At 34.0% G+C, this 27,491-nt stretch overlaps 2 long non-coding RNA genes across 3 annotated transcripts in view; one reads left to right on the forward strand and one right to left on the reverse strand.

Moving 5' to 3' along the window:
* The window catches only part of LOC129049541 (uncharacterized), a 94,998-nt gene that overhangs the window by 15,670 nt on the left and 51,837 nt on the right, over positions 1 to 27,491 (reverse strand). The window contains exon 1 of one of the 2 annotated variants that reach the window (XR_008512704.2): positions 13,843 to 14,093. The exons of the other annotated variant lie outside the window; for it this stretch is intronic. This is a non-coding gene — a long non-coding RNA (uncharacterized LOC129049541). Of the gene's footprint in view, positions 1 to 13,842; positions 14,094 to 27,491 lie in introns of those variants that run through there. 2 annotated transcript variants of the gene reach the window in all.
* Positions 2,205 to 27,491, forward strand: part of LOC129049542 (uncharacterized) — a 51,532-nt gene continuing 26,245 nt past the window's right edge. The window contains exons 1-2 of the long non-coding RNA XR_008512705.2: positions 2,205 to 2,453; positions 10,452 to 10,513. This is a non-coding gene — a long non-coding RNA (uncharacterized LOC129049542). The remainder of the gene's footprint in view (positions 2,454 to 10,451; positions 10,514 to 27,491) is intronic.

Below are 27,491 nucleotides of genomic sequence, written 5' to 3' on the forward strand. Positions count from 1 at the left end.
TTTTTTATTATTTCATATATTCTTTCCTATTTTTCATTATTTTTCTAATGTAATGGATTCTTATATTGGATATTATTTTTATAATTGTTTTTCTTTTCTAATGTATACATTTAAAGCTATACTATTTCTTTAAGTATAAATTTGTTTTTATTCCACAAGTTTTGATATTCTCTATTAATCAGTTCAAAACATTTTTCTAATTTTTACTGTGATTTTTATTTTCTTTGGCAGATATGTTACAAAGAAACGTATTGTTGCTAAACATTTGGGACTATTCTATTTAACTTCTGTCATATGTTTTTTAATGTAATTTCTGTGAAGTTTGAAAATTTACATTGCAAGACTTCTTACTATTAAAGTGTTTGAGGCCAGGTGCAGTGTCTCACGACTGTAATCCGAGCACTTTGGGAGACCGAGGCGGGTGGATCATGAGGTCTGAAGTTCGAGACCAGTCTGGCCAACATGGTGAAACCCCCGTCTCTACTAAATACAAAAATTAGCTGGGCGTAGTGGTGTGCGTATGTAGTCCCAGCTACTCGGGAGGCTGAGGCAGAAGAATCGCTTGAACCCGGGAGGCGGAGGTTGCAGGGAGCTGAGATCGCTCCGCTGCACCCCACCCTGGGCAACAAAGTGAGACTCCGTCTCAAACAAACAAACAAAAAAAGTGTTAAAGAGATACTCCGTCTCAAAAAAAAAAAAAAAAGGTGTTTGAGACTTGCTTCATGAACCAGCATCTGGTCAATTTTGATAAATGTTTTTTGTGCACTTGAAAAGAATGTTTATTTTGCAGTTGTGTGCAGTGTTCCATATAAGTCAATTAGATCAAGTGTATTCATGGTATCATGCAAAACTTGTAATTCTTAATGATTTTTTGATCTTGTTCTATTAGCTGTTAAGAGTAAACTGTTACATTTTCTCATTATGATTGTAAGTTTGTCAATGTTTCATTTTATTTTATTTGCTTTATATATTTTAATCTATAGCATTAGAAACATATTTGGCATTTATATATTTCCTGGTTTTAGTAACTTTTGACATTCATTTTGGATTTATATCAGTCTCTAAAGAATCTCATTTTAATTTTTTTCTATTATTTTTGAACTAGATGTTTAAATATTTACCCATTTTGTATGACACTCGACTAAAAAGCTTCTACATAGCAAAGACAACAACAAATAAAAGAGACAATCTATGGAATGAGAGAATATATTTGCAAACCATATATCGAATAAGGGATTAATATCCAAATATATAAGAAACTCAAAGAACTCAATAGTAAGAAAACAAATAATCCAAATAACAATTGAGCAAAGGGCTTGAATAGATGTTTCTCAAAGTAAGACATACAAATGAACAAGTTTATGAAAAAAAAAGTTCAACATACTAGCAATCAGGGAAATATAAATTGAAACCACAATGAAATGTCACCTCTCACCTGTTAGAATGACCATTAACAAAAAGGCAAATGATAAGAGTTTGTCAGGATGTGGAGAAAAGGGAACACTTGTACTCTGTTACTGGGCATGTAAATTAGTATGGCCATGATGGAAAACAGTATGGAGATTCCTCAAAGCATTAAAAATAGAATTACTATATGATCCACCAATCTCACTACTGGGTATATATCCAAAGGAAATAAAATCAGTACGTAGAAGAGATATCTGCACCCTCACAAACTCATAAGAACAGAGAGTACAATGATGTTTGCCAGAGGCTTGGGTTGGGGCATGTGGGGAGATATTTGTCAACACAAAATTTCAGTTAAGAGGAATAAGTTTAAGAGATCTGTCATACTTCATGGTGACTAAAGTTAAAAACAATATATTGTATATTTGAAAACTGCTAACAGAGTAGATTTTGAGTGTTCTTACCATGCACAAAAATGCTAAGTATGTAAAGTAATGCATATATTAAGTAACTTGATTTAGCCATTTCACAATGTATATGTACATCAAAACATCATGTTGTGCACCATAAATATATGTACAATTGTTACTTGTTCATTAAGATTTTAAAAAAATAAATATTTACCCATTTTAGTTTCTCATTTTAATATTGAGATCTCCAAGATGTTTATATATTCTAAAAATAAGCCTTTTGTTAGGTGTATAATATATATTTTTCTAACTATTACTTTATTTATGTTACTGTGCTTAAGTACAAATGGAAAGACGCAACCAAGAAGTTCTGCTTTATTTCAGAAAATGTTTCCAGTCAATTCCAATGATATGCTGACAAATAACTAAGAACGCTGACATATTTGGGTCCAAACTGAAAGAAAGAATGGGTTCTTCTGCTGCAGTTCATCTCCAGCAATAACACAGAACAATGGTGCACCGCAGTTCATCTCCAGCAATAACACAGAACAATGGCGAGTACAAGCAATGCTAACTCTGGAACAGAACTGGCACTGATTGGATAATCGGCTCTCTTTTCTGAAGCTAGAATATCAGGTGAAATAAATGGCTTTAAAAAATATTTAAATATATATGTATATAAACATATACATGTATATATATCTATACACACACGGAAGCAATATAACATAGGGTATATATTATATAATTATATAATTTTTCACTATTCTATGAATTACTTTTCATTAATAAAGTCTTTTAGTATGTCGAGTATTTTTTCTTGATATATTTGTTTTGTGTAAGAAGTCTTTATATATTTGTTTGAGTGTGTCTTTCTATATATAGTCATTAGTATATATAATTATTTATATATGTGTATATTCTTTTTTTTTTTTTTTTAAGACAGAGTCCCCCTCTATTGCCCAGGCTGGAGTGTAATGGTGCAATCTGGGCTCACTGCAACCTCTGCCTCCTAGGTTCAAGTGATTCTCCTGCCTCAGCCTCTTGAGTAGCTGGGATTACAGGCACCTGCCATCAGGCCAGCTAATTTTTGTATTTTTAGTAGAGAAAGGGTTTCACCATGTTGGCCAGGCTGGTCTTGAAACCCTGACTTCAGTGATCCACCTGCCTTGGCCTCCCAAAGTGCTGGGATTACAGGCGTGAGCCACTGCGCCCGGCCTATTGTGTATATTCTATTCTATATAAGGGAGTGTCTATTTCTGGACAAATGTTTTCTTTTCCATTACCCTACAATTTTGTCCTTATGCCAACTGTTCACTATTTTGATTATTGTAACTATACAGTAAATCTTAACTATGCAGTGTAATGTTCTCTAATTTGCTTTTTAAAAACAATGTTGTCCACTTTAAAAAATTTTATTTTTTATGTAATTTTGTCTAACGGTGTGTCAAATAGTATGAAGAAGCCTCCTGAAATTTGATTGATCCTATAACAATATTGGTATTTTCAATCCAGGAACATAGTTTTTCTATTTACTTAGATCTTTTAAAAGTTCTCTCAATATTATTGTATAGTTTAGGTGTATGGATTTGTATAAACTAGATTAAGTCTGTCCTATAATATTTTATATTTTGCTGTATTTTAGAAATTTTATTTTCCAAATTTTCTTGCTAATATATAATAAATGCTAGGATTTTATGTAGATTTTGCATTATATGATTTTAAAGTTGTTGCTTATTAGTTCTATTTCTTCTTCTTCTTCATTATTATTATTATTAGACGCCTGGTCGCACAGGCTGGTGTGCAGTGGTACAATCACAGCTCACTGCAGCCTCCACCTGACCTCTTGAGTTCATGATCCTCCCATCTACTTCCTCCTGAATAGCTAGCACTACAGGCGCCCACTACACTTGAATGTTTTTTAATTTTTTGTAGAGATGAGGTCTCACTGTATCACCCAGGCTGGTCTCAAACTCTTGGGCTCAAGCAATCTTCCTGCCTGTCCCAGCCTATCGAAGTGTTGAGATTAGAAGCATGAGCCACCACCTCTGGACTTTTTCTTATAATTTTTAAAGATTTTGTGAATACACTATGATGTCATCCTCAAGTAAGGAAAATGCTAATTCTTACTTTCAAATCCCTATGCTTTGTTGTTGTTATTGTCTTATTGCAATGTCCAGGAATTACAGCATGTTTTTGAACAGTGAGAATAAACACATTTATTATACTCTCATTTTTAAAGAGTAAACATTCAATATTTCAAATTAAGAATTACCTCAGTAAAGGTGTTTTTATAGTTGTTCTTCATCAGGTTGAGGAAGATACTATGTATTCCTACTTTGCTAAGACTGTTTTGTGAATGGCTTTTGTATTCTGGCAATGATTTTTCTACATCTCCTGAGATTATCATATGCATTTTTTCATGTATTCTGGTCATCTTATGAATTACATTGATCAGTCTTCAAATAATTAAATATAAGGTACAAATCCCTGTAGATATTAATATGCTACCATTTTGTATGTTGCTGAGATGAATATGATTTGCTAATATTTTAAGAATTTTTACATCCATATTCATGTTCATGATGGATATTATTCTGTAATTTTTACTTCTTTTTCAGTTTCATTTCCTTTTTCTTGTTATTTGTTAGGTTTCAGTATGGAGAAAATCTTGGCTTTCTAAAATGAGTGGGGGTATGTTAATTCATTTCATATTTTTGCAGGAGTTTGTGTTAAATTAGGATTATTTCTACTTACATTATTAATAGAATTCACCAATGAAGTAATCTGCTTCTGGAGTTTTGCTTGAAGGGAATTTATTAATTATGAATTCAATTTGTTTTTTTCTGTGTGTTCTAGATTTGGTAGTATTGGATTTCAAAAAAATCACATTTTCTCTAAGTTATGGAATATATTGATTTCAACTATTTTCTGCTTTATTTTCCTATTCTACATATGTCTGCCATTATTTTTCTTATTCCCTTCTTTCTACTTATTTTGGCTTTAATTTGTGCTGTTTTTAAGACTTTGAGCTATGGGGTTTTCTGATTTTTGAGCTTTCTTCTTTTTCTATTGTAAGCATCTCAAGCTCTATATTTACATCCTCGATCTGCCTGGCTGCTTCCTACAAATTTCAATGTCTAGCACTTTAATTACCATTTTGTGTAAAATATTTTATAATTTATCTTGTAATTTCTTCTTGGATCCACAGGTTATTTAAAAACATAGCGTTTGATTTATATTTTGTGTGGTCCTAAATTCAGGCCGATTAGTAAATAGTTCATGTGCATTTGAAAATGATTGCATTTCACACTTAAGGAGTAGTATTCCATAAATGTCAATGAGATCAAATTAATTGGCAGTCTTGTCTAAATATCTTATGTCATTATTGATTTTCTGATTCTTTTCTCTTTCAATTACTCCAAGAGAAGTGTTGAAGTCTCTAACTATATCTGTGGTCTATTTCTCATCTTTGCTTTCACATTTTGCTTCCTGTGTTTCAAAGCTGTGTTGTTATTTACAGGCACATATAGAACTGTGTGTTTGGGAAATTCTGCAATTTGGAACAATGTGGATGAACCTGAAGGGCATTAGGATAAGTGAAATAAACCAGGGACATCAAGACAAATACCACATAACCTTGCATATATGTGAAATCTAAAATAATCAAACTCGCATAAGCAGAGGGTAGAATGGTGGCCTCCAAAGGCTGGAGGAAGCAGAAAATGGGGAGCTATTGGTCAAGGGTACAAAGTTTCAGTTATGCAAGATTATTAAGTTCTAGAGATCTAATGTACAGCATGTGACTATAGTTAACAGCACAGAATTTGCGCACTTGAAATTTGCAAAAAGGGTAGATCTCAAGTGTTCTCACCACATACAGAGAATGGTAACTATGTGAGGTGATGCACGCTTTAATTAGCTTGATTGTAGTGATCATATTGCAAGGTATATTTATATCAAAACATCAAGTTGTACACATTAAATATGTACAGTTTTGCCAATCCTACCTCACTCGGCTAAAAAGCAAACAATAAAAGAACCATGTGTCTTTATGAGAAAACGACTGTCAACTGTGTTTCTATTATGCAGTTTTTTGTTTTGTTTTGTTTTGTTTTGTTTTTGAGACAGGGTGTCACTGTGTCACCCAGGCTGGAGTGCAGTGACGTATCTCAGGTCACTGCAACCTCCACCTCCCGGGTTCAAGTGATTCTCCTGCCTCACCCTCCTGAGTAGCTGGAACTACAGGCCTGAGCCACCATGCCCAGCTAATTTTTGTATTTTTAGTAGAGACAAGGTTTCACCGTGTTGGCCAGGCTGGTCTTGAACTCCTGACCTCAAGTGATACCCTGCCTTGGACTCCCAAAGTGCTGGGATTACAGGTATGAGTTGCTGCACCCAGCCTGATTTTTGTTTTTAATCAAGAGTGTGTTGCCTGATGTTAATATAGCTACACCAGTTTTCTTTGTATTGGCATTTTATACTTTTCCTTATATATTTACTCTGTACCTCTCTGTGTCTTTTTATTTAATGTTAATTTATTGAAAAAAGCATATAGTTGATTTTTTAAAAATCTACTCTGATAATTTCAGCATTCAATTGATGTATTTGATTCACTTATTTTAAATGGAAAAGTTAACAAAGAAGGTTACTTTCCTGTTGACAATCTGGCTATTTATTTTCTATTTGTTTCAACTATTTTTTGTTTCTTCTTTTGTTCTGCTTTGTATTTGGATTTAAGAATTGTAATATTCTACTTTATCTCATCTGTCACTATTTTTGCTTTATTTTTAGTTGTTTATACTGTTTTCTAAATTATGCATTTCCAATACATTCAAATCTATCTTCAAAAGGCATTATACATTTTTGTTTAAGAATCTCAAACAATGTACACACATTTTCACATCCATTTTTTGTACTATTATTTTAGATTTTCAGATTTTAGATTTATAGAATTACGTATGCTATGAAACATCGCTATTATTTTCATTTTAGACATTCTCTTATTAAAAATCCATACATTCACCATCTCTACACTTTTTATCCATTGTATAGTCTGAGTCTATGTTTTGGGTGTGGGTGTGTTTGTGTGTGTGTGTGTGTGTGTGTGTTTTACTTGTATTTCCTTTACATTTCTTGTGAAAGTTTTCTTGTGGTGAATTTTTAAAATTTCTGTCTATGTGAAGATATCAATGACTTACCTTCATTTTCCATGCTTTTTAATGTAAATAAATGTTTCTCTTGATATGATATTTTTCTTGATGTAAAATTACAGGTTGATTTTTTCTTTCAGCTTATCAAGGTGTCATTGCATTGTTTTGTGACACATTATTTCCTTTTTTTAATTGACAATTACAATTGTATGCATTCACCACGTACACCATTTTGTTCTGAAGTATATATGCATTGTGGAATGACATCATCTATCTAATGAACACATGCATTGTTCACATAGTTATAATTTTTGTGGTGAGCATCTGCTCTCCTAGCATTTTTCAAGAATATAATATATTGTTCACTATAGTCACCATGTTTTAAAATAGATCTCTTGAACGTATTTTTCCTATCTAATGGAAGTTATGTATCCTTGCCAACGTCTCCCACATACCACCCCCCACCATTGATCCTACCACCACCATTTTACTCCCTTCTACAAGATCACAGAAACACAAATACCACATGATCGCACTCATACATAGAATCTAAAAAACTGGCACACATTCTTTCTGAAGAGGTGTCAATGGTGATATTTATATTTATAAAGTTGCAATGCATCTTTTTCTTTATCTAGGTGCTTTTAACATTTCTCTTTACTTTTGGTTGGCAGAAATGTCTTTATATGGTATCTTTGGCATGGTTTCCTTTGTATTTAACTTCCTTAAATATCATTAAACCCTTTAGATCTATAGTAATAAGTTGTACCAAATCTGAAATATCTTATTTATCATTTCTTAACATATTTTTCACACACATACCCATTCCTTTTGGGTTCTACAGACCACTGAGTCTCCATTTATTTTCAGCCTTCTTTCTTCTTGGGCCTTAGTTCAAAGAGTGTCTATGAGTATGGTTTTTTTTTTTTTTTTTTTTTTTCTTTCTTTCTTTTATTATTATTATTATTATTATCATTATTATACTTTAGGTTTTATGGTACATGTGCGAGTATGGTTTTAAGTTCACTGACCTTTTATCTGCAGTGGTCATTTTGCATATAATCCTATTATTATCAAATGCTTTACTTTTTTATCTCTATATATTTTTTTATATTTCCAATTGTCACTGTTTCCATGTTCTTTTTAAGATTTTTAATATATTCATAATACCTGTTTCAATATGCTTGTCCACTAATTTCATCATTTCTATCATTTCTGGGTATGTTTTTATTCACTGATATGTCTCCTGATTGCAGATTACATTTTATGACTTCTTTACATGTCTGTTAATAGTTGTTTGGGGCTGAACATTGTGGCTTGTGCTTTTGATTCTTTGTCATCTCTGGAAGACAGTTAATTATCTTGTGGATTCTCCTGATTCTTTTGAGGCTTGTTTTATAACCTTTGTTAGACTGGCTCTGGAGTAGCCTCTTATCTACATAAGATGAGATGTAGCCCTGCTTATAAGTTGTAGTCTTTCTGCGGTCTCTATCGAATGCTTGAGGTGTTTGACAAAGTCTCTCCTCTCGACTAGTCAGGGCTCACATGTTTCTCTGCCTGGTAATTATTCAATTTATAGATTATCTGTTGTTTTGTTACTTGCCAGTTGTTCTTTGCTGGCCTCAAGGGGTCTTAATCTATATAAATCAGATTTATTATTCAGTCAAAATTTCAAGGAGACTTATGCATGTTTCTGGAGCTCTTTTTCTGCGTAGGTCCATCATTTTGGGTACTTAGCCCCCAAAATTCCAGACACCTCAGTTTTGCCACATCCAATCTTACATCTCAGTGAAACCACTTGGCTATACTTGAGTTCGTATTTTCTAAGCTGTGTTATAGAAATTTCCTACGAGGAGAACGGTAGGATCTCTAGGGCATATGCCATTAAGCTGCCTTCTCTCAGGGATTGCAGTTTTATATTGCCTTTTTCTACCGTTGGATACAGTGATTGCATATAGATTTTCCAATTTTCTAGCTGTTTATGCCTGTAAGACTAACCTGGCAGAGTTACACTATATGGCAGAAGGAGAAATTCATTAAGTATATTGTATTATGATGTTTTCCCCATTAGTAGACTATTTTACACTGTTTATCATTGTGTCAGCTACATTAAAGATGAAGACTTGTATTCCTGAGTTTTTGAGTCAGTTATTAGTCCTACCATTTCTCATGTAATGAAAATAGCTTAGAACACTGTCTCCATTTGATGTTTACCCACATTCTGTGTTTTGATTATGATGTATTTTGATATTACACATAATATAAATCTCACTACATATAACTATTGTTTTACACAGGTGATCATTTTTTACATTGAAAAAGATGTTCATTCTTTAATGTGCTCTTCTTTGTTATTTCTTTCTTATTATGCTTCCATCTTATACCTAAAGCAATATTTTAAGATGACTCTTAGTGAAAATTTGATAATTTTTTTCAGGGTTTCTTTTCTTCTGAAGTTATTATTGTTTCTTTTCACACGTTTTGGAGGCATATTTTAGCAGGCTATTGATTTCTGGGTATTGGCAATGTTTTAATGTAGGATCCCTACTAATGTCATTCAGTTTTCTTTTGTTTAATATTATTTCTGTGGAAAAATCAGATGCCAATCTTATTATTGCTCCCTTAAAGGTACTGTGTCTTTTTTCATTTTTCTTCTGACTACTTTCAAGATATTCTTTCTATCTTCGGTTTTCTTTCATTTAAAGATTTTTAGATTTGCTAAGCATCTTCATCTCTGAATTGATGTCTTTCCATCAATTTGAAACGTTATTACCTGATACCTCCTGAAACATTTCCTCATTTCTTCCTCTCTTTTCCCTCAACACTTTCATTACACTAACCATAATACCTCATCATCATGTTCTCGGTTCATCTGAATGAATATGCTATATGTTAGCTACTGCTCTATCTACCAATTCAACAATCCTTTCGTCTCTAACATATGCTTTCTTCCTAAAAAAAATTATAACTAAAATTTCCTATATTATAATTGAAATCAAAAAGTAAAATGTTTTAAATTAACTTACTTCTTGATTTCTGTTATAATATATTTTCAATTTTAGAATTTCCACCTAATTATTTTCCATAAATTTCAAATACTTGGTAAAATATTTTGATAACATTCTCCCCCATTTAACTTATTTTTCTATACTTATGAAGAATTTTTTTCAAAATACATATCTGATATCTTCAGTATCATGAGCATCTCTGTTTCAGTCTTTTAAATCTCTTTTTTCTCCTAGATTTTCAATCATTTATTCCTGTTTCTTGGTATGCCTATTTATATTTAATTGATATTCAGACGTTATTTATTAAAATCTATTTTGAGGTACTTTTATGTCACTTTGCTTCATAGAGGATGTGATTTCTAAGAGGTGGTAGAGAAGTGTCATGTTGCCTTAATAAAATTAGGTAAGAAGATTATTTAAGACTAGGTTTGAATTTTTGTGAATACTCCTGTATTACTTTTTTCTCTTTCTAGGTTATAGCATTTTAGGAGTCTCAACTTTAATTCCAAAATTTAACTCTCCATTTCTGCGACTGGTAAGTGCTCTATTGATCTCTTTCTTGTCTCTTAGCTATCGCTTTCTGGTTACTTTCTCATCCTCCAATACTATTTAACATAGGACTTAGCAATACCTTCTGAAGATCAGCAATGGATAATGTCAAACTCATTTCAATATGCTCCCTTTCACACTGAGATTTGATCCCTTATTTCTTCAATCTTTGGCTATTTTTGTTGCTTTCCAATGCTGTTTGAAGAATAACTTTATAAAAGATTTGTTTAAGGTTGTTTTTAGTTAGGATGATTATTCTGATGAAATGCTCTATCATATTCAGAAACGGAAGTGGGATGTTTATTCTTTAGCTGTATTAACAAGTTATATATCCTCCAAATGCAAATCCATTATCATCATCTTTAATGTATACCTCATTTAAGAGATGAATTATTTAAATGTTGGTCTCTAAATTGATGAATCTAAAATTTAATCTATACTGAGTTGGAGACAGGAGGAGTATGGCCCGCAAATTAGTTTGTTGAAGGATAATGTTATTAGAAAACACCAAAACTGTGGTCATAAAATTACTTTGTTCCCTTAGATGATTATTGCCTCTAAATCTTAAATAGGTCCAGTTCGAAAGCTGGGTTTTCATCAACAAATTGTATAATGATTCCATTTTAATCTTTAAAGTTATACATGTATTATAATACATAGACCATCTATAAGGGAGTGTATCTATATAATTTATTAGGAAAAGAGAAAAAACATTTTTAGATTTTGTACTTATTTTTTTCAAAAAAACTATTATCAGTTTGTGTAGAAAAACATTTAAAAATTGCTGTAAGATAAAACACTTAAAAAATGTTGTGAACTTGAGACCTTAGTCTACAGGAGATAAATTCTACTAGATTTTGGCATCCTGGAAAAAAAACCAAAAGCTGTAGTCTTACACAGCATGTTAAATTAAAATAGTGATATACCATCTAAATCACAATTACTCTCATTGTTCTGTACTGACAACAAAAAACCATGTATATCTTTTATTCTTGATTAGTTTCATCTAATATTTAGACTATATAAATAAGAATCTGTATCCTTTCAAAAACCAAGTCTATAAAAGAACATTTTAATTAGGTAGTTTTATTGATCAATTGGAGAAATATTTTAGGCACTAAGTAAGATGCTGAATTTATTTTCTGAACTGGTGTATCCTCTCAATTTTTATTTACTTGAATTGTAAGGACTATTGAGAAAATGAAGGTTTGTTACAGGGCTACTATTAATTTGGTCTGATTACCATTGAATCTTATAATCAGCTTCATATTTTAGCATGAATAACATGCAATTTTGCAGCTTGGGAAAAAACATTTGGTTTTTACATCTTTATCAACATCAACCCAAGGCTGCAAGTTACTTATTAAACAGCACAATTTGGTTTATATTCAGCTCATAAAATATAAGTTTATCATTTTTCTATTTAAGATGATTGACTTTCAGGGGAAAACACTATAATGTTGATATTGTATAATTCATTAATTAAAAATAAGCAACTATATTCACTACAGATTCTGCAACCATAGTTTGCCAAAAACTTTTGCAATTTTCATTTTGTAATAATAAACTCCACCTGTACTCATATTAGGAAGGCAATATTTATGGATTCCCTCTGTGGCAGATAACAGATTTAATATTTCCATATATCTTTAGGAAGAAGCTAGAAAGCCTGGTTTTCCATACATGGCAATCATCTTTTTTAACTGGCAGCATTTGTGACAGAATAAACTCCATTAACTTGTTCTATTAGTGCTCTGTGCAGTCAGCAAGATCAATGCTGCATAGAATGATGAAATGACTAACAGACTTCCTCAGAGCCCTGCCGAGTGCTTTCTGCCACCCAGAATATATAATTACTGCTCACATAAACAGGTAGAATTTGCTATTTTATTGCTCAGGCAATTCCTGGAAATTCAAGGATGTTCTTAATGGGAGGAATAAAAATAAAATCTTTTCTCTGTGTACATGCAGAGTCATTTATATTATGTTCTATTTTATTATGAATCTTTCATATTAAAAATAAAACTGTAGGGTAAAATCTAATCCTTTTCCCCCTTATTAGCTAATATGATGACCAAACAACTTGGCACACTTAAAGAGCTTCAAATATAAAAGATATTCTGACCAGATGCCTCCCCAATGCCCATTAGTTACTTGTCGACAGCAGAACACAAGGTGAGCAAAAAAAACAGCATAAATGGGAGCTAATGAAGCCAGCAGACATGAGAATACTTTACAGAATATAAGTAAACAGGAGACAGGTATCACACCATTAAAAATAATCCAAGTGGCATGTTTTGAAACAGGTATCTTTCTCTGCAGATGGCACAGCTGCTAGTACTTATCTGAAGAGGGGTATTCTCTTCTAGAATAACTTGTGCAACAAGGAACATTAGCCACTTCAGAAATATAAATGCTTTTTTTTATTCTCTACCTCCATTTTCTGCTTCCTGCCTTCTCTCCTCTAAAACCCTCCCCTGCCTTGCCCATTTGAGATGAAAGCTAGCTTCAGAGCTGACTAGCTGCATGGGCCTGCCAATATAAACCTTGAGTACATTACATTTTAGTCTAACAAAATATAGGAAGCATGAAGCTAAGCAATCACAAAGGAAATGATTGAAAGGAAGAGTCAGAATAGATGTAGAATGAGGGGAAGCATGAAAAAAATCAACATTAAAATCAAATCTAAGTCACTTTTTGCTGGCAAGAATGAGTTTATAATTTGCAGATTGAATATAACAAAGAAGAAAAGTATTTTTCATAACAATGATTTATATATTCAGCCTTTTGTAAGAAAAGAATTCCTTTTGTATTACAGCTGTATCTCTTCTTGCCCTTATATTTAAAGTTCTTTCTGCATTTCCATTATAAGCCCCTAGATTGAGTGTTTTGTAACTTGGCCACAAAAATTCGCTGCAGACAGAAATTTTAAATTCAAAACATTATTTTTATGGTGGATATTCTAGACTATTAACATTATTCATTTGTCTATTTTTGAGTTAACAGAACTATATAACCTGTTTAAATGTTCTGGTTATAGAGAATTGTTAATGCTTTCCTACTTGAGCCTTTTCCTGAAATAAAATTTAAAAATTAAATGAGGTAATATTTTCTTCTGAATTGGTAATTTCATGTTCATAACATCCATATTATCAGTAAGTCTTAGAAGTTACCTTTGGCTCCACAGAGCCACTGAATCGTAGAGTGATAAAGAACTTAAAAGTCATTTAATTTGGTTAGAATATAATAATTACTCCAGGCAATAAGGAAAGTATATGAGCTTACTTCACAACATAGTTACAGAAATCAACTTACGTTTTGTTCAGAATGAAGTCAAGGTTTTTGTCCATGCACAATAGATGAAGGCCATCATTTTCCCAAGGTAAGTTCAAATGTCATAGTGTGTCTAATCTGATTTTCATTGGACTTCAGAGGAATGCCAAAAGAGAGAGCATGTTGTATTTACATATCACTATATTTTATATCAAGCTCTTTGTCATCCTTTGTATTTTTTTTCTTAGACGGCTCTTAGAAATGTCTTCATGAGATTTGATACAAACTGTGATCTAAAATATAGTATATTTGATTAATTTTGTGTCTCAAGATATTTTATAGTATAAGAACATTAAGCAAAGTGTCAAAGACTGTTTATTTCTATAATTGGAATAAAGGAATGGATACTCTTTGGTCACATATAGGACAAATTATTCTAGATCCTGGAAATATAAACATGAATAAAACATGATCTTATCCTTTAAGTAATTCATACTCCAACAGAGGAGAAATACAAATATTGATCATACAGATAGAATGTGACACATCTTATGACAGATATATGTACTTGGTGCTGTAAGAGCACAGAATAGGAGTGTTTTATTTATTGTGGGGGTCCTAAAATCGTCTCCCAAAGAAGTACATTTTTCTCCAAATATTTGAGATAAAAAATTGTTAATATGGCAAAACTTTTTTTTAAGTGAACCAAAGGCATTTCCAACACACACAAAAAGAGCATATAGAGATACTCACTGGAGGTATAAGATACTGAATATTAAAAACTACAATAAGTAAAAGACTGAAGAAGAATAAATAACATGACAAGGACTCAAGTAAGATAAAATTATAGAGATAAAAATAGTTGGGTGGGGTAGGTAATGCAGGGCTTTTCTACCATGCTTAAAATTTGATACTTAGACAAAAAGTGATGTATAACTGTTGAAACTTTTAGACAGTACATCTGTTGTGAGCAAATATGTCTTGACTAGGATATTCTGGTGCCAAAGCTATCCCAGTTAAGAGACAACTCAAATAGCTCTTAGTCTAGGATGTTTTCACTAAGTGTAGAGAAAAGGAATAAACAAGTCATAATTAGAAATAAAAGCAAATAAGTGTTGATAAATAGAATGGAGGTGTCACCAAATGAGATTGACGTAGGATATTTTCAGTGCCTCTTTGCCAGCCAGAGTCCTCTGCAGCCAGCAACACCCATGCCCAGGCGTCACTCAGGCCCAGGCTTGCAGTAGAATGTGACCAGCCTTCTCAGCCCACTGGGCCTGCTCTTGGCTTGTGCTCTAGCCTGGATCTCATGTTTGCCATGGGATCCAGGCTCAGCCTCCAGCTGGGTCGGGCATGCCCCAGCCTGACTGTGTTACAGCTTATTAGTTCCTGCTGCCACACTCTGGCCTGTGGCTCTGGAGCTGGCTCAGCCCTGCCGCTGTTTCCTGTCATTTTGTGGGGGCTGCCTGGTGCTGACAGAGGGTGGAGGGCCATAGTGTTACAGCCTTTTTTGTAACTACATTCAGTGGTTCCCAAGTTCTTGTCCCACATCCAAGAAGAATGAGGTTGTTCTGGCAATCGAAGGGTAAAAAGGGCAGAGAAAATTTTTATTAAGTGATGGAACAGCTCTCAGTGTAGAGGGAGCTCAAAGTTGGTGGTCCCCCACCTAAAGGTGGGTATTCCCCACCACCTGAAGGAAGGTAGTCCCCCAGTGTGGATGAGTCCAGGGCTTTTATGGGTTCAGAATGGAGGTATGTGTGCTGATTGGTTTGGGAGTATGCAAAAAAGGCTAACTCAAAGGCTCCACTCAAAGGTGGATACTACAGTGAGTGCAAAGAAACCAATTAGGAAAGGGTATGTAAATGTAAAATAGGTGAAGGATGGGGATCTATCAGAGGAAAACACGCCAAATGGGAAAAGAGGTTCTCAATCCGGTCCATGGATGTATCTGAGACTTGTAGCGTGGCTTTCGAGCTTTAAACTGTCTTTGGTTTGAAGGTGGGGTTTCACCAGGGACCCTCCCAGGTCTGCTTAGGGATTTGTTTGCCTCCTGCCACTATCAAGATCAAGAAGAGGAGAAAATATAATGAGTTTATTTGAAGGCATTTGGAATTTGAGATGATCTGATGATACCTAAGGGTAGACAATTATCACATTTTCAATGTAGGAATTTCATGTAAATTATTAGCTGGAGCTATAAAATTATGAAAAGAGAACTGGTGTGTAGATAGTACCAGCAACTTGAGGAATGTCGTATTTTAAGTTGTGAATTGAGAAGGAGTGGTTTATTTAAAGACACTGAGAAGGCAAAGTCAGAAATGGAACAATGTAAATTTTTGATTGTATAAACTTAAAGAGTAGAATGTTATAAGGTGAGGTTAATACATAAAATGCAAAAGACATAGATGAGAATATAAATGCTGCAAAGTCTAGTTGATTTGTTGATGAAGAGGTCAAGAGTGAAACTGATTCACTGGAGTTGTTAAGGGTAGAAACACAGCTACAGTAGGTTGAAGACTGAATGGGAAGTGAGAAAATGGAGCTTGAAGTACCAGAAATACAGGACCAGGTCTATCTTGTTTTTCCTAGTATCCCCAGGCATTGCACAGAACCTGACATAAAGAAGGTTTTCAATAACTGTGTGTTGACAGATAGACAGAGATTGACTGATCCATCACAATTCTTACCAGAAAATGAGCTGAAAAGAAAAGAAATTGAGCTATAGCCAGAGGGGAATGTAATATTCAGAAATTTTATTTTCTTGTATTTCTGTGTAGAAATTGAAAAGCAGTTTCCAGTATTAAAAATAAAGACTAAAATATATAAGACATTGGTAGAGAGCTACATTATGAAACAAGGTGTAAGAGATGAGAGCCTATAATATTGAAAGTAAAGTTGTGGCAGTCTTATTTACTTAGCCTGGAGGGAAGAAATTACGCTGGGGGTGATACAGATAAGGGAATAGGTGGGCTGTTTCTCAGTATATAATATAGATATTATATTTCTTAATATAGAAAGCAAAACAACTTTCTGAAAGTAAAAATAGGGGGTGGCTAAGACTATGAGAATAGTTGTAAGAATTATAGATAACAGGCAAAAAAATGATATGCAGCACTGAAGTTCAATCTAAGGTTAGAAATATCAATTTAGAATATCACCCACTCACAAAGCTGAGTAATTTCAAGGATTAGATATACCAGAGGAGAGGACTGATTATAGATAATTCTAGGATTAGGTATTTTAGGTAAAAGAGGAATGAAAACTAATGTGCAAGGTAATGAAGCAGTTCTGATGATCCTCGTCTGTGATGCTCAAGTAGAGGAATAAAGCCAGGAGAAGAAAACCTTTGGCCTTGTGGGAAGGGAATTATCAACAAACTGAAGATTTTGAGGAGGTTAAAGAACAACTGTTAATGAACCGAAGGTATGAGATGGAAGGGATAAGCAATTACATCAGGAAGTGATATTCGCATTTTATCCATCTGAGGTGGAGAAATATGTTAACCCACAGGCTGTGGCTATGAAGAGTCAGTGGCTAAAATATACTTGAGTGAAAATTACTGGAATTGGGTGGCTCAAGTTGCTTTTTAAGCCAAGATGTTAGAGAGAGGTTCTCTACATAGTTATTACCCCAAGTGGTGTCACAGCTGGAAATGGAAAAGAAGATAGTAAGTTATGTGCAAAGTGTTTATGGTCCACCAGAGCAGTCATTGATAGTGATAAAGTCACTTAGGAAGCATGGAAGTGGAACTCCAGGGATAGGAAAGATACTGGAACAAACAAACAAAAATGAACAACAGCAATAACAAAAACCTCTGACCAGAGATATTTAGGGTTAAGGAGTCATTTCAGTTTGAAAATAGGACGAATTGCACAAATCTAAATGCAATTTCAACATTACAATAAAAATCTCAATTTTTTGATTTCTTTTAGTTTAAAACCCTATTAAGTGTGCACTTTGTATCAGTTCATGTGTTATTTGCCATAGATATATAGGTGATTAAGCAAATGTAGACTTGTGGAGCTGACAGACTACTAGGAGCTCATGGTTTATCAGATCTCATAAATGGAAATGGTTGTCCATATAAATGAATTAATACACATCAACTCTACCGTAGTTTTTATCCATAATTTACAATGATTGTTTACTGAGAATCTGCTAATGGCAGCCATTGGTATATGAAGTGGGATCAAACTGTATTCCTTTTTGCTTAAGGGCATAATAATTCATTTGTAAGTAAAGTGGAAGAATAATATGACGTTACATAAATGGTAAAGACAATATGGGCTTCAGGAGTGCAAACAGAAACCAGGCCATGTTATCTTATTTTCCTGTAAACCTCAAGGAGTTCGCCCTCAATGATCACCACTGCTACTTTTTTTTTTTTAAGTAAGTGGAGTGAAAGACTCCTCTTATGTCCTCAGACATGCTAGAGGGCATTTATAGAAAACAGAGCAGCATCTGAGTTTTCTCATTCCCTGTTGGATCTGCCTAAGAGAATAAAGATAATTATGATGATGAGCTGTATCATTATTGTTTTAATTTATTGAAAGCTAATGATGCACTCAGCACAGTAGTAAGTAACTAAAAGGAAATGGTCCCCACCAGCCTCAGGACAGAGGCAGAATACAATAACAAATAGCAATATAGAAGGGGAGGGCAAATTCAATATTCAGTGGCATTTTAGGAACACAAAATTTGGAATAGATTGCTTAAGCTGAGACTTAACAAATAAATAGCAGATAAACAAGAAAAAAAGTGTGGTGAAGGTAGAGCTCTGTGATTGGTGGAAGGATAAATAGCACTTCAATGGTCTTCACTGGTGGTTAGATAATATGGGACCAAATCAAGGACATTCATAACTTCAAATATGTAGCCCATCATCACACCATATCTCACATCATATATGCCTGGCTTTGATTTAAAATTTATGATTGCTACTATGAAAATGAACCACCCTGAATATTAAATGACCCAGAAGTTCTCAGTGAGACAACAGGAAAAGTTAGACAATAAATTAGTAACCACTATTAGATGACCCAGAAGTCCTCTGTGAGACAATAGGGAAAGTTAGACAATAAATTAATAACTACAAGGGAAGTGGGAGGTATGGGTGCTATAGGAACAAGAGGACTTAACCAACTCTGGAGGGGTTACAGACATGTGTAATTGTATGGTTCTACCATGTAGATTGGAATACAGGGAAAATTGATACAGGGAGAGAGTAAGATAGAGAAGGACAAAGCCAGTAAGAGAGAGAGTAGCACAGAAGCGGGACCCGAGAGTGGAAACTGCTTCAGATATAAAGGTTTTTTAGGCTTTGTCTCTTATTTTTTTCCTGAAGCCCATATACACTTCTACCTTTGTTTCCATTAGCCAGCCCAATATACTTACAAATACATCTTTTTCATTTGTAATGGTTTTGTTAGTTACAAAGAATTCTAATCCTTAGTGATGCACCAATATTTAATGACACCAGAAGATAGTTAAAGTCTAACATATTCATAATATTTAAGAAAGGCAAATGACAGTAAAAATGATTCAGTGGGAAAAGATATGGAGCTATTATGTGATGCAGTCTGGAAAAATTAGAGTTGATATGGATTGTGATATATTTATTTATTTAATAGATTTAGGGATAAAAGTACAATTGTGTTACATGGATATATTGCGTAGTGGTGAAGTCTGCGCTTTTAGTGTACTCATCACCCAAATAATGTTCATGGTACCCAATAGGTAGTATTTCATCCCTCACCACCCTCCCACCCTCCTATCGTATGGAGTCTCCAGTGCCTGTTAGTCCACTCTGTATATTCATGTGTACCCATTGTTTAGTTCCCACTTATAAGTGAGACACATGGTTTTGGGGCTTCTGTTTCTGAGTTATTTCCCTTAGGATAATGGTCTTCAGTTCCATCCATGTTCCTGCAAAATACATGATTTTACTGTTTTCTCTGGCAGAGTAGTATTCCATGATGTGTATATGTATATGTGTATACACTTTTTTTAATCCAGTCATCCACTGATGGATGTGTAGGTTGACTACCTGACTTTGTTATTGTGAATAGTGTTGCTATAAACATACAAGGGCCGTTGTCTTTTTTATATAATTATTTCTTTTCCTTTCAGTAGAGACCCAGTAGTGGGATTGCTGGATCAAAGAGTTGCTCTAGTTTTACTTATTTGAGAAATCTTTATACCATTTTCCATAGAAGCTGTACCAATTTACATTCCTACTAACAGTGTATAAGCATTTTCTTTTCCTACAATCCTTGCCAACATCTGTTGCTTTTTGACTTTTTGGTAATACCCATTCTGAAGGGTGTAAGATGGTATCTCATTATGGTTTTAATTTGCATTTCTCTGATGATTAATGATGTTGAGCACTTCCTCATACGTTTGTTGGCCTTTTGTGTATCTTCTTTTAAATAATGTCTTTTCATGTCCTTTACCTGTTTTAATAGGGTTATTTGTTTTTTTCTTGCTGATTAATTTGAGTTCCTTGTAGATTCTGGGCCTTTTGTTGGATGAAAAACTTGCAAATATTTTTTCTCATTCTGTAGGTTGTCTATTTAATATGTTAACTATTTATTTTGCTGTGCAAAAGTATTTTAGTTTAAGTTCAATTTGTCTATTTTTGTTTTTGTTGCATTTCCTTTTGAAAACTTAGTCATAAATTATTTGCTGAGGCCAATGTCCAGGAGAGTTATTTCTAGATATTCTTCTAGAATTTTTGTAATTTCAGATCTTATGTTTAGGTTGTAACCTATCTTGACTTAATTGTTATATATGGCAAGAAGTATGGGTCTACTTTCATTCTTCTGCTTACAGCTCTTTAATTTTTCCAGCACCATTTATTGAAAATGGTGTCCTTTACCCAGTGTATATTTCTGCCGAATTGTCAAAGATTAGTTGGTTGTAGGTATGTAGCTTTATTTCAGGGGTCACTATTCTGTTCCACTGATCTATGTGTCTATTTTTTTTTTAACCAGTACCATACTGTTTTGGTTACTATAGCCTTGCAGCATAGTTTTCAGTCAGATAATGTGACACCTTCAGCTTTATTGTTTTTGCTTAGGGTTGCTTTGGTTCTTCAGGCACTTTTTTGATTCTATATAAATTTTAAAATTGTTTCTTCTAATTCTGTAAACAATGACATTGGTAATTTGATGGGAATTGCATTAAATCTGCGGGTTACTTTGGGACGTATGGTTATTTTAATGATATTGGTTATCCTAATACATGAGCATGGGATGTGTTTTCATTTGATGTATCCTCTACATTTTTTCATCAGCTTTTTGTAGTTATTTCTGTAGAGATTTCTCATCTCCTTGATTAAATGGATTTCTAGGTAGCTTTTTCTTTGTAGCTATTATAAATGGGATTAAGTTAATAATTTTGTTCTCAGTTTGATTATTATTGGTATATAAGCATGCTACTGATTTTTCTACATTGATTTTGTACCTAGAAACTACCCTGAAGTCATTTACAAAATCTGAGATTTTTTTGGAGGAGTTTTTAGGGTTTTCTAGTTATAAAATCATATCACCAACGAGCAGAGATAATTTGCCTTCATATTTTCCAATTTGGATGCTTTTTGTTTCTTTCTCTTGCCTAATTGCTGTAGTTAGGTCTTCCAATACTATGTTGAATAGGAGTGGTGAGAGTTAAGTATCCTTGTCTTGTTCCAATTCTTAGAGGAAATACTTTCAGTCTTCCTCATTCAGTACGATGTTGTCATATATGCTAGAAAAATAAAACACACTGAAATGTAAACCTAGTAACTTACAAAATCATTTTGGCAAAACATAAGCAAGAATACTTTAATGTACTAGGCATCTTAAAACCAATGAAGTTGTCCCTGATGAAGGTGGCTTTCCTATTCTCCTATGCTTGGCTAGACTTCAGACAGGCTTCCTTCTCCTGAATCTCTGCCTGACACCTGATCTTCCTTTTCCTTCTTTCTTTTTTTTTTTTTATTTTCGGGTAGGGGTGGGGGTGAGACAAGGTCTCATTCTGTCACACAGGCTGGAGTGCAGTGGAGTGATCACAGCTCACTGCAGCCCTGACCTCCCCAGGCTCAGGTGATCCTCCAATCCCAGGCTTCCAAGTAGCTGGAACTACAGGCACACTGCTGCCTCAGCCTCCCAAGTAGTTGTTACTATAGGCGTGTGCCACCGTGCCTGGCTAATTTTTTTCTTTTATTTTTTATTTATTTATTTTTTTATTTTGTGGAGACAAGGTTTCACCATGTTTGCCAGGCTGGCCTTAAACTTGTGGGCTCAACTGATCCACCTGCCTCTGCCTGTCAAAGTGCTAGGATTACAGGCATGAGCTACTGTGTGCCAGGCTCTTGATCTTCCTTTTCTCAGAGCATTTACTTTCTCTGCCCTTTGAAATGTAAATTTTTAAAACACTTCTTAACAAGTTTACCACCGAAGAATATCATTTGGGTGTTTCTGAGAGTAATCCCTTTGAAATGTAACTATCAAAGAAGTGGAGTTTCTATCTCTTAGATTCTGAAGGAGGGTAGGACTAAGTTGTAAAACTACCTCCTATCAGGAAGATATGAGAAAGTTGACTTTTCCCTTGGGTACAAATGATTAGCAGACACAGATGGCCTATAATCCTCCTCACCACTGCCCCAGCTCTTAAAACTCTTCAGCCTTTTCTTTGAGCAGAGTTGAGATAAGGCTGAGTTCTGGCCTTTATACCTTACTGTAATAGCCTTGGATAAAGTGTTCCTTCCCTGCTTAACTAAAATTGTCTGGTGTAATTTTTACTTTGGCATTCATAATTAAGTTCTGAGTTTGCTAAAAGTCCATGGAATGAATTTGACATGTAGTGGCAATAGCAAGGTCACTGCCCTGAAAAAAAAAATTAACTCTAAAGGGTTTATACACCTAAATGTGAAATGCAAATGATAAAACTCCTAGAAGAAAACATAGGAGAAAAATCTTCCCAAACTTTTATTTTGCAATAATTTTTTTAGATAAAATACTGAAAGAAAGCAGCATATGTGAAGGAAAATAAATCTATAGGTAGGTTTTCATGACACCATAAAAGAAGAAATTTTTTTCAGCTAAAATATAATTTTTTAAGTGTGAATGTAAGATTTTTTAAGATAAATCTTAAAACTAATTGGTTTTATAGTCCCAAAGATTGGGCAGAGAAGGCAAATTCTAACACTAAAATTGTGGAAAAAATGAATCCAGATTTCCATTATAATTTATTTAATTCATCATATCTAGTTTATGGAGTTTTGTTATTTAGTTTCTATCACTCCCAAAAAAATGAATTCAAAAATGTGCTAACATTTTGCTATGCAATATCATCATATGTTAAAATTCAAGAAATTGACCTAAATGCTTACATGATAGAATTCAATGAATAATATCATTACTATGATCTCAATGTTTGTGTCCCCCCAAAATTCATATGTTGAAATTCTAACCCCTAAGTTGATGCTATTAGGAGGTGGAGACTTTTGGGATGTGATTGGGCCATGAAGATGGAGCCCTCATGGATTGAATTAATACCCCTTTAAAATCAGTTCTGAGAGAGTATATTTGCTTCTTTCCACTATGTGAGGACACAATGAGAAGGTACCATCTATGAACCAGGAGACAAACCCTCACCAGACACCAAATATGCCAGGGGCTTGATTTCGGACTTCTCAGTCTCCAGAACATTGAGAAATAAATTTCTATTTTTCATCAGCCTCCCAGCCTCTGGTATTTTGTTATGGCAGTCCAAAAAGACTCAGACACATGCACACTATGTTAATATTTTTAAAGGCATCCCACATTTTAAAGCATCACATCCCATATTTTATATAGTTAAAGCCTTCCTTCCAATATGATAAAAGTCAATGACCCTTACTCTTGAGGAGAAAAGTGGAAAGTCAAGTCATTGTCAGATAGAAAAGATTATAGTAATAAACTGTAATGATGAATAGAATGTTCACCCCCGACCTAGGACTTCTTTTTCTAAATCCTTTGACTTGAGGAAACATGCCCAATGATAGCCAGAAATTTGAATGTCTCAGATAGTTGAGACCTCAGGTCACTGCTGTGATTCAGGGAAAGTACAATTATATGTTCTCAATCACATTCAGATGAGAGATCTTGATTATGGCCTCTATTATTGAAGGTGTAGGGAACAGTGCACCTAGATAAGAACAAAGATTATCTTGGAGATTAAAAGGAATCACTAGCAAGGAAACAGCAAGATATTATCAAAAGAATATTATGTATTTGTCTTTATTTGTCATACTTCCCAACATTTTCTTAATTAGACTGAGGTATCCATACTGGATTTAGGAGAATTGATTGTTATAATTTCAGGAGAAAGACAGGCAATGTCTAGCTTATTGGACCTTCATAATGCACCGTTGGGAATCAAAAAGAAAATCTCTGAAGGGAGCTGGAATTAACAATGATGTCATAAGAAGAGCTTAGAAGATAATTCAGAGAAAGCCAGGCTATCCTGCCAATGGCTGGATATGAGAGGAAGAAAGGGGATTCTCCTCAGAAGAGATCAGGGCCTGAGAGGGAGGCACCAGTCCTAGGGGCATCAGTGAGCCTGAGGAGAGGAGAACAGTCAGCAGCAAAGTACCTTCTAATTCTTCTTTGCCCCGTGCCCAGGAGACCTGAGTGTCCCGGCCAGTATCTCTACTCCACCATTTAACATTTTAGTGAACATATCATGTAGCCTATACCGGCTGAACAGTCATACTATTCTTATCACTTTTAGGAAACAGCTTTCCATCTGCAGCTATCTGAAATGTTTTTTTGTTGTTGGTGGTGGTGGTGGTGGTGTTCTAAATAAGATACCCTGTTCCTTCCTCAAAAATGCTGTCTCAACCTACACTATTTTATGTGGAGTGGACTATGCTGACTTACCAGTCATATTTAAGGCTAATATAGCCTTAAACTCAGTATAATAACTGTAACCACATGATTTTCTGGTAAATATTTTTCATTGAAAGCAAGGTTACTTGAACTAAACTTAGTTTAATTGATTTATTCAATGGAGACACTAAGAATAGTACTTGAAAGGTTCAGATTAGTCTAAAACTAGTAAAGGAGCTAAGGGATGGAATAATGCCTCAATCAAGGCCTGCCTATCAAAGCATTCCCACTGAAGAATTCTTTCAAGTAAACTATTTCTGGTTCCCGGGACTACAGAACCTCTAAATGACAATTTCTCATTGCATCGCAAGTGCCAAGATATTTATGTTGTATTCTGTAGGCACCATAATATTAAAGAGAATAACCAATAATATTCATGGAATGAACAATAAAATTAATGATTTTGGCAGTTATAAAAAGAACACTGAGTTATTAAAATCAGTCTGATCTTTAAGAAATTTCAGCCCAGCAGTACTGTTATTAAAAATAGCAAGATCATAACAAGTAGTCATTTGAATTTGCATATGTGAATGAGAATGTTCTTAATTACAAATTACATTCTTTAAATTATTTAGAAGCTGTAAATCAGTACAACAAAGAAAAACATGTTTAAAGAGTAAAGTGTTTAGGGAATTTTCAAATGCAGATAATGGCAGCAACAATAGTAAAACAAGGGTTTTGCTCTGTTTCAAATAAAATATTTTATTTAAATAGAATATTATGAAAGAAATTATAAAAATTTCTAAAATTCAGGGACACCTCCCTTAATCTAGAGTGCTGTTTTCTGGAAGATATGATTATCTACAACATCATCTTAAAACAAAAGTAAGTGAAACTGATTCCAGGCATCCCAAAAAGGTAGACATAAAGTTCTGCTACTAAGTCATTTAACAATGATCTATCAACTATTTATTACTTAGTAGCCACTACGTAAAATGTCAGGAAATGTGGATTAACAGATCTTAAGCAATGTCCTCTTTCAGGAAGATGAAGTAGACATACTTTTTATCTATTTTTTTCACTAAGTGCAACAAAAAAAATCCTACGTTATATACAAAACAACTGTAAGATTACCCTGAACGGTAGAGTATAAGTCAGATCAGCTAAGAACTCAGGACCTGAGTTTTATTTTTGCCTCATATATCCTAGACTAGGTACTATAGAAGCTGGCAGCCTGAAAATGACAAGTGTAGATCAAGAAAAGTCAGCTCTTTGTGAACAAAAGACAAGGACGGAGGTAGCCTAGCAAGAGTTGAAAACTTTTTACTTACTAACCGTCTATTCAGTAAACTACCAGAGACAAATTTGCAGCCCCAACTCAGCAAAAGCAAGTGATGAGGCTAGACTTCCTCCCTTTTCAGGCGATACCAAGGTGACCAACTCACCCAAAAATATGGTGTCAGAGAAACTAAATGTAGACAGCCTTGCACCCTCAGTCAGTGTCAGTGAAGTCCTGTGGAGACTAATGACAAGGTGCCCCTCTCCCTGCCATTTAGGCTACTATCAGCAAATTGCTAACAAGTACCCTAAATTCCCACTTCAGCCAAGAAGTAAAAAATAGCCCTAGTTCCTGGGAGTCAAAAGAGACCAAATGGAGAATCTGGACTTCTAGCCAACCTGGCAGTAACAAGGGAGCATTCCTCCCTCCAGAGCAGGGCCAGAGGAAGTCAACTAAAATTCAAGACTCAAATGAGATCCAGAGTATGAAAACATAATTCCAAAAATGTCCAGGTGCTATGACCTAATGTTTATATCCCCCAAAATTTATATGCTAGAACTTAATTCCCAGTATGATAGTGTTAGAAGATGGGGCTTTTAGGAGGTGATTTGATCATGATGTTAGTTCCCTTATAAAATAGACTCCAGAGAGCCAGCTAGCCCCTTCCACTCTGTGAAGATACTGCTAGAAGATACCACCTATGAAGAGGGCCTTCACCAGACACCAATCTGCTGATGACTTGAACATGAACTTCCCAGCTTCCAGAACTATAAGAAATAAATTTTTGTTGTTTTTAAGTTACCCAGTCTAAGATATTTTTTGTTAAGGCAGCCCAAATGGACTAAGACACCGAGCTTCAATTTAATATCACCCATTACAGTATGAACCAGGAAGATCTCAAACTGAATTTAAAAACACAACAGAAACTAACACTGAGATGATACAGACAATAGAATTTACATGACAAAAATTAAAACACTCATAAAAAATGTATCAGTTGGTATTAAGAACCTGATTGAAACAAATGAAAAAAAAAAAAACAGAAGGCCTCAATGAATAGGGATATAGGGATGAATCAAATGGCCATTTTAGAACTGAAAGCTACAGTAGCTAAATATATATATATATTATAATGAATAATCCAAAAATAAATTTAAGAAACAATCCTATTTACAGTAACAACAAAGAAATAAGATACACCCAACAAAATAAGTGTAAGATTTCCACACCTAAAACTATAAAACAATGTTGAATGAAATTAAAGAATATTTAAATAAATGCAAATATGTCCAATTTTAATAGATTTAATGACATCACATTGTTAAAATGGCAGTACTCTTCAAATTGATACACAGATTGAACACAATAAATTTTTAGGGATTTTAATTCACTATTAAAATTCCAGCTATATTTTTTGCAGAAATCGACATGCTGATTCTAAAATTAATGTGGAATTGGAGTAACTCAGAAAAGCTAAAACACTCGAGAATAAGAGCAATGTTGGAAGACTCATACTTTCTGATTTCAAAACCTACTACAAATTTAATTAGTCAAGACTA

The sequence above is a fragment of the Pongo abelii genome, chromosome 14 (assembly GCF_028885655.2).
Source record: "Pongo abelii isolate AG06213 chromosome 14, NHGRI_mPonAbe1-v2.0_pri, whole genome shotgun sequence".
NCBI lineage: Eukaryota > Metazoa > Chordata > Mammalia > Primates > Hominidae > Pongo > Pongo abelii.